The sequence below is a fragment of the Alexandromys fortis genome, unplaced genomic scaffold (assembly GCF_014885135.2).
Source record: "Alexandromys fortis isolate MF-2015 unplaced genomic scaffold, M_Fortis_MF-2015_v1.1 scaffold_27, whole genome shotgun sequence".
NCBI lineage: Eukaryota > Metazoa > Chordata > Mammalia > Rodentia > Cricetidae > Alexandromys > Alexandromys fortis.
This window is the reverse complement of record NW_026067952.1, coordinates 1,754,863-1,763,105: the sequence shown is the minus strand read 5'-3', so window position 1 is coordinate 1,763,105 and position 8,243 is coordinate 1,754,863.

The window sequence follows — 8,243 nt, the reverse complement described above, 5'->3', positions numbered from 1 at the left end:
GTATCCTTGAACTAACAGAGAGATCTGTCTGCCTCTGTCTCCCGAGTCCTGGGATTAAAGGTATTTGCCTCCACTGCCTCATCTCTAGTGGCTCAACTCTGCACTCTGATCTTCAGCCCTAAAACACAAACAAAATATCGCTACAGGGGCTTCCACCTCCTCGAGAGCAGGTTCAGTGGTACAGGAGGGCAGCACATGGCCGACCCTAGGACAACCGATTCTCCAGGGCCCCTGGGATTATTCACGAGTCAGTGCTAACATCGTAGTGGATGGCTAGGAGTTCTACGCATCTTCTGTCCCCACCTACACACCAGCAGGAGAGCCCACATTCACCGTATGTCAGGTACTGAGCTAAGCATCTCCACTTTCTCAGTCCTCACCGCAGCTCTATGAGATGGGACCATGAGTGTGTCCCTGTGCTCGCGATGAGGAGACAGGCATGGAGTTAACCATTTTGGAGTCTCTCAGCTCAAGTGTGGTATCACTGGGACTGGGGCTCCATGTTAGACACTCGCTAAGAACCTCGTAAGTGGCCACAGATTTAACTCTTGGCCATCAGAGGGAATTTCTCAGAGGTTCTGTTGTAGCCTCTGAAAGGTAGTGAGGCTGTTAGCAGATTTTAGGGGTCGAGCCTGAGTGGCTGAAGCCCAACAAGGTAGGTTTGGCCACTTGTCCACAATATGCCAATGAAAGAGACAACTAATAGCAGAAAAACAAAGACTGTTTATTCAGTGGTTGTATGGAGAAAGAACAAATAAAGACGCCTGGGGACCCCTGGATCATATTAGGTCCTGACAGGAGATGAGATGAGAGGCCTGCGGAGCTAAGCAGTCCTTGCTGTTGTAGGAGGCTGCTTGTTTGTTCCCAGCTGCTCAGCCCCAAAATAATTACACAGAAACTGTATTAATTAAATCACTGCTTGGTCCATTAGCTCTAGCTTCTTATTGGCTATCTGTTACATCTTAATTCAACCCATTTCCATTAATCTATCGCCACGAGGCTGTAGCTTACCTGGTAAAGTTCTGACGTTTTGTCTCCCATGGGGCTACATGGCTTCTCTCTGACTTCACCTTCTTTCTCCCAGCATTCAGTTTAGTTCCCCCCTCCGCCCAGCTAAGTTCTGCCTTGCTATAGGCCAAAGTGGTTTCTTTATTAATCAAAGGTATTCACAGCATACAGAGGGGAATCCCACATAACTGGTCATGGTTGGGCCATGCCGCTTGGCCATGGTCACACACGGTCCCACCCACTTGGTCAAGATGTGGCCCTGCTCACCACTGATCAATTGTCTTCTCAGCTCATCTCTCCTGCAAGGTGTCCTGACAAGTCAGAACTCTGTGAAATCCCATTCTGGGGACAAATTCCTTCTCTGGCTATTACTGGGTTTCTGTGGTTTCCTTCCCTCAGCATCTGATTCTGGGAGCATCAATTCTTTGAGGGTTATTGTCTCAGTGGTCTGATTGGGCTCCTGCCAGGACGTTAACTCTGGCCTCATTCTTGCTGACCTCTCTGCCAGGAGTCCCATCCTGTGGCCACTCCTGGGCTCTGTACCTCTTCTTCCTTCAGGAGTCAGAAGAGATGTCTCCTGTTTCCCATGTCACACCCAAGCATGCCTGACCCTCACCAACCACATCACTTCACCTGCCACCTCACCAGTCGCTGCTTGGTGCAAAGCTGCTTGTCCTGGGAACTCCTGTATCCAAAGGCTTGATGCGTCCAGGATATCAACCCAGTTCTGGCTCTGTTCATCACAGCCTGAACGGCCTTCTTGGCTTCTGAGTGCCTTCAAGCATTGACCGTGGGGTCAAGCCTAGAATGAGTGAGGTCCAGGCATTTATTTTAGAGGGTCCCTGTCAACTTTAACAATTTGTTTAAAGAACGAATATCAAAATTCTCCATCAAAAGGCAGGGGAGGGACTAACCTGTAAAAATGAGGGCTCTCAGTTAGGGAAGTCTACCTGCTTTGTTGTCTGTAATGATTGGTTTGTGACTGTCTACTTGATATAGTCTAGAATCACCTGGAGAAAAGAGTCTCAATGAGGGACTGTCTAGATTGCGATGGCCTGTGGGCATATCTGTGAGGGACTGTCTTGATCAGAAGGAAGGCTCACCCACTGTGGATGGTGCCATTCTTTGGCAAAAGGTCCTGGATTTTGGCTGAGCGCTGGCATGCCTGCATTTATCCTTGGCTTTCTGCTCTTGACTGAATGCAACGTGACCAGCTGCATCAAGCTCCTGGCTACCTGCGATGTCCTTACTGCAATGGATTGAGACCTAGAAGTCTGGACCCAGTAAACAATAAGCCTTGTACTGCTTTTAACAGTTTTTTTTTCCAGCTGACATGGGCTCTGGGGGGGCTAGAACGTTAGGTGGGAGGAACAGCACATTTAAAGGCTCAGAGGAGGAGACAGGGTAGAGAACCGAGGGACCTGTGAGGATGTTAATCTGTTAGTTCTGCATGATGATAGGAAATGAACATATGATAGCATGCAATCAAGCAATGTGACATTAAATAATTTAATAAATAATGTGACATTAAATAATAAAATTATTTTGTGTCTGGGTGTTTTGCCAGCATCTATGCCTGTGTGTCACAAGTCTGCCTGTTCCCACAGAGGCTAGGTGAGGCTATCGAATCCCCCGGAACTGGAGTTACAGATGGTTGTGAACCACTGTGTGGGTGTTGGGAATCAAACCTGGGTCCTCCAGAAGAGCAGCCAGTGCTTTTAACCTCGGAGCCATCTGTCCATCCCTAACATGACATTTCCTTGTGATGGCTGGGTGCCAGTTCTTCCCCGGCAGGCCTGCACTGTACACAAGAAGAAAACAGAACAAGTCAGATGTAAAACAACACGTCCCCATACAAAGATTGTCAAGGCAGTCATCCACATACGAACCCGTTACTTCACTTAACATACGGCTGGGGACATCTCTGTTGTTCCCACAGCTGCTGTGCTGGCCGCCTGAACGTGGCAGTGAATGCGATACATCTGTTGACAATGGATTCCAGCCTCAGAGGATGACAGGGGCAGGTAAACACATCAGCCAGCAGCTTCAGGGGGAGAGGATGCAGGAACAGGTGCAGATGGGGGAGGGGGTCCTGGGGTAGGGCTATCTTCTCACACTGTGTGATGCAGGAGGGCCTCCCTGAGGAGGTGACTCCTGAAGACTCAGGGAGGATCTGGGAGGACAGCACACATCACAGCTCAGAGGAGGGGATGGGGCAGAGAGCTGAGGGACCTGTGGGGATGCTAGTGTATCTGAAGAGGAGGGAGGTGGTGGGAGATGGGGTCTGGACACATATTAGCCGATGTCGAGGGGACGGGAAGAGGAGTAGGCAGCACTAATGCAATGCTGTTTAAGCCTCTGCATCCAGGAGGTGCTCAGCTGCCTGCCATTCCCCTGGTGAATCCACCTCCACTCCATCTCACGGGCCTCCCCAGTCCAGGCCTCTCTTAAGGCACCATGGGAAAACTTTAAACTTTAAATACAGGTAAACAAATCGTGATCTCTCCATGGAAACAGACCAGGGGAAGAGTGTGTTTAAACAGTTCCAGCATCAGGGCGGTCATTCATTCTCGTGATTGGAGAGTCTGCTACACTTTCCAGGAATACATTCTCTTGCCCATGTTCATCTGTATTCGGGGAACACGGGGGAGGTATTTCTATGTTGTTCATGTTTGTGGTTCTTTTTTCCAACCTAACAAAGAACAAAAAAAAAAAAAAAAAAAAAAAAAGAAAAAAAAAAGAAAATCAACCAACCAAACAAACAAACAAACAAAAAAAACCCAACTGTAGACTCACAGCTGTGCCCCTGGCCAGTTCACCAACACCCTTTTATTTCTCAGAGCTTTATGTTGAATGCTGTGAACCAGCTCTCCTTGCCCCTCTCAGATGGGCTGAGGCTGTCCTTGCCCACCCAGAGTCCAGTCCTGGGTTCACTGGTGTCACCGCCTTGATTACACCCTAAGTGTCTCTCTCTCTCTCCAACTACAGTCATGGAGGGAACTGGCCTCATTAGCTTAGCCCTCACGACCTGAACTGCCAAAGCCAGTGGAGTCTTCCTGCTTCCTGCCCCATTCTAGTATGTCAGAGTTGTGCTGATGGTGGGTGAAGCTGCGTGCCCTGACTGATGAACTGTAGAGGGAGGAACACCATTTTGGTTGTTGTTCTTTATTTTGAGGGAGGGTCTCACTATGTAGACCTGACTGGCCTGAAACTCACAGGCATCTTCCTGACTCTGTTGGGATTACAGATGGGTGTGACCATGCCAGCTTTAAGCAATGTGTGTGTGTGTGTGTGTGTGCATGCACACTCATGCATAGATAGAACTTAGGACTTCATGCATGCTAGGCGAACACTCTACCAATTGAGCTGTTTTCCCAGCCAAATAAATATTATCTTAATGCGACTGATTAAAAATAAAAACCAAATGCAATAAAGTCTACAAAATTTAGAGCATCAAAAATGTTAATACTATATTTATTATTTTGTCAGAAATCAAAATTTTAGCTGTTTCTAATTTTTTGAGTACTAAACCAATTTTATTTTTAATTAAGAATATTTTTGTCTTTGTATCCTGCAACTTTATTGAGTTTTGTAATTAAAAAATTGGAGAATTTCATATATAAGTACCAACTTTATTTAAAAATACTAAAACCAAAACAAAACCAAAAAACCACCATTAAAAACCAAAACAATCCTTTCCTGAATCAGTGTGTAGCAGAAACAAATTTGTAGGCTTTGCCTCCTACGGCAATTGAGCCAGAGACTCCCAATACTGTATTTTACAGGTAGAAACTGTGTCTGAGTCATTGATGGAGCGTCCTGGTTGCCTGGCAACAAGAGTGAAAGGCGTGACAACACTTCAACTCCCTGTGCAAACAAACCCTTTTGGGGTGTTAGGTCCTCTTTGTGTCAACTCCATTGAGTCACTCACCTGTCCTCTGTCCCAAGGACTCTGCCCACGTGCCCAGAATGCTTCAGAAAGAGCAGAGTAGAGCCCTGAGGAGCACTCCTGTTGAGATCTGTGGCGGGATGAAAATCACGTCTTGGCGGATGACTCGAGGCATCTGCGTTCATCACAAAAACATCTGAGGAGCCTCCAAGAAGGAGAAAGCTGCATGCAGGGGATTGCAGATGGAGAACACGTGGTGGACGATTTATTTGGCTTTTTTCTTTTTTAATGAAATGGGAGCCATCAAGATGACTCAGTGGGCGATGATGCTGCCATCAAGCCTGGTGACCTGAGCTTGGTCGCTGGCATCCACGCGGTGCAAGAACCCGTTCCCACAAGTTGTCCTCTGACCTCCACACACACGTGGCTTGCAGGCTATGTGCACTCACACACTCACACACACAAAATAAATAAAAATGTAAAACACTAAAAATAAAAAAGCTACCTAGCTCGAGAAGGCTTTACCAAATACCTGGAGACGGAGGAAGTTTCTGCCATTCTTGAAATCAAGCCGGCAAAGAAGCGACGACATGAACGGCAAGGAGGCTTTGCCTTAAAGGAATAGAACCTTTTAATGTTTTAGAAGATGGAAAAGACTCCTGGAGAGGGTTGCTAAGGTTAAGGAAATGGTTGTTAGGACGAGAATTACAGGCTCTGAGCTGTCACAGTTCTGCCCCTGGAGTGTGGAGCTGTGAGGGAAGGCAGTTTACAGATCTTGGTGGGAGTGGGTTGGGATTTCCAGAGGGGGTCTGTGATGGGGATCTGTCTGCCAAGTTCTGCCCACTTACAGGCTGCCATTGTGGGTCACACCAAGCACAGGTGTCCGGAGCAGGGTCCCCAGTCTCTGGTGTGTACCCAGAAGGGGAAGTAAGATCAGACCCCCATTCCCACCAAAGCCAATTTTCCCACGAAAACATCTACGTGGAAGTATGGTGTTGTGGCTCCATCCTGTTATCTAAATATTCAAAAGCCAAGGCAGGAGGCTTGCTGTGAGTTTGATGCCGGTTGGGACTACATACTGAGATCCTGGAGGTGGTGGTGACAGTTGTATGGCTGGGGCAGACTGCGGGGCCACTGGCAGTGGAACCAGAATTTATTCCTACTGTGTGTACTGGCTTTTTGGAACCCATTCTCTTTACTGTACTGGTTTTGACTTTTAATCAGTCGCATTAAAATAGTATTTATTTGGCTGGGGAAACAGCTCAGTTGGTCAGTTGGTAGAGTGTTTGCCTAGCATGACACACACACACACACACACACACACACACCCTTTGCTTATGTAAATTGATCTGCTCAGGTAATTTGTCATAGCCGTGGAAGTCGATGAACAGTTCCCTTGTGTGTCTCTCCCAGGGGTTCCCCTCAGGCTCCCCCCTCAACTCCACTCCACACTGTGTGTTTTCAATCATATAGAGAAGCCAGTGCAAGGCATCCAGCGTCCATCTATCTCCAGCTTTGACGTTCCCCGCGTATCTTGTTTTGTCTACACTGTATTCCTTTTGTGTCTTTTCTCCTGGATTATCTTCAGGCCAATCCTAGACCTGACATCATTTTACAATACTTCAGTAATGCGTCTCTAAAAGGCAAGGGCTTCTTTTCAAAGTACAGACAGAATATCAGAATCTGGTCTGAGAACAATTAGCAACAGCTTCTTAGACATGATCAAGTATCTGCTCGGTGCTGGAATTTCTGGGATGATCTCATGTGCCATACCCCTCCCTGTTTTGTTTTATTTTTAATAAAGTTTCAAGTGACATCTGGGGCTGGGAGGCTGCTTCTACATGAGATTTGTTTTGCAGAAGTTCAGTTTGGACGCCTCCTCCTATAGCAATGCCCCTCCTGCTTCTGGGGCTATGCTGCCAGGTCTGTACTTTATCTCTTCCATCTGTTGTTAATCTGCAGTGTTCTTGACATCACCCCCACTCCTGTGTGTGTGTGTGTGTGTGTGCGCGCGCGCGCGCGTGTGCGCACGCTCATGTGAACTCTGATCATGTTCTGATGAAAACAATTTCTGTTTTTTAAACTGTGAACTCTGGTCCAGAATTCTAGGGGAAATCCTGCCCTGGAGGATTGGTCCTTGATTTTCCCCCAGCCAGGAGGATCACCTTCCTGGGCAAACTTCTCCATGTGACCTGAACGTTTGGAAGGCCCAGCACAGACCACTGGGGGAATTGTCCGTCTGCTTGTACACTAGACATCTGCCCATAGTCAAGGTTCTGTTCCCATTCCGGCACCCACTATGCACATTCTACATAGGGATAGGAATTGTTCTTAGGTCAGTCTGCATTTTGTCCCCACTACACATACAGGGTTTGTCACACATTTTTAAGTGAAAAGTATTAAAGAAAAAAAGAAAAACCTTCTGGTTCTTGTTGAACTAGTAAGGAAGACTTTATTTAGGACTATGGCAGTCAATGTTTTATCTGTCTGTTTTCCGTTACTGTAATAAAACGCCCGAGGCTGGATCACTAAAAACAAGATGTTTATTTAATTCACAGTTTAGAGGCTGAAAGTCCAATACAGCATTGGCTTTGGTGAGGGCTGCTTGGCTGTGTGGCTTAGTGACAGATGGCATCATGGGAGGAACACTTTTGAGAAGGAGAAACAAGAAGCCAGACAAAGGAGGTGAGCTGGTGACAGCCTCCCACTCGCTCTTGGAGGTTCGGCTACCTTCAGCCATCACCACACCAGGGACTGTGCTTCGGTCACATGAATACATGTAACATGTGGTCATGTGAGAGATCGTGGGTGACAGGTCACAACCAGTCACGGAGGTGCCAACTGTTTATTACAGCAGAAGAGCAAGGTGGGCAAATTTCACAGCTGGGGGCAGGTTGGAAGGTCCTGGGGAGGAGAATTGCTGGGGATCAATTCCTGATGGATCACCAGGGTCCTTGCTGGGGATAGGCCAGGGTGATTGACAGCAAGCCTATGAGGTGGGGATTCTTGTGGAGACTGGATTGTACGGGTCTGGTGAGGACAGGGTCAAAGTTGAAGCCTGGCTGAGAAGAAGCCTAGAGGACCTGAAATTTGGTGGCAAAGGACAGTGTTTGTCCAAGGATAAATTAAATGTCCTTTTACCCCAAATCAGAAGTTGTTTCTCCCTCCTCTCTCTGTTACCTGTACATGCTTGAGAGAGTGCACACATTAGTGCCGAGGCCAGGGGAGGATGACGTCGAGTGTATCACTCTATTTCCCAGTGAACTCGGGGTGAGACTGACAGCCAGCCAGCCCCCAAGATCCTCCTGTCTCCTATGGCCGCAGTGCTGGGGTGACAGGAACACTT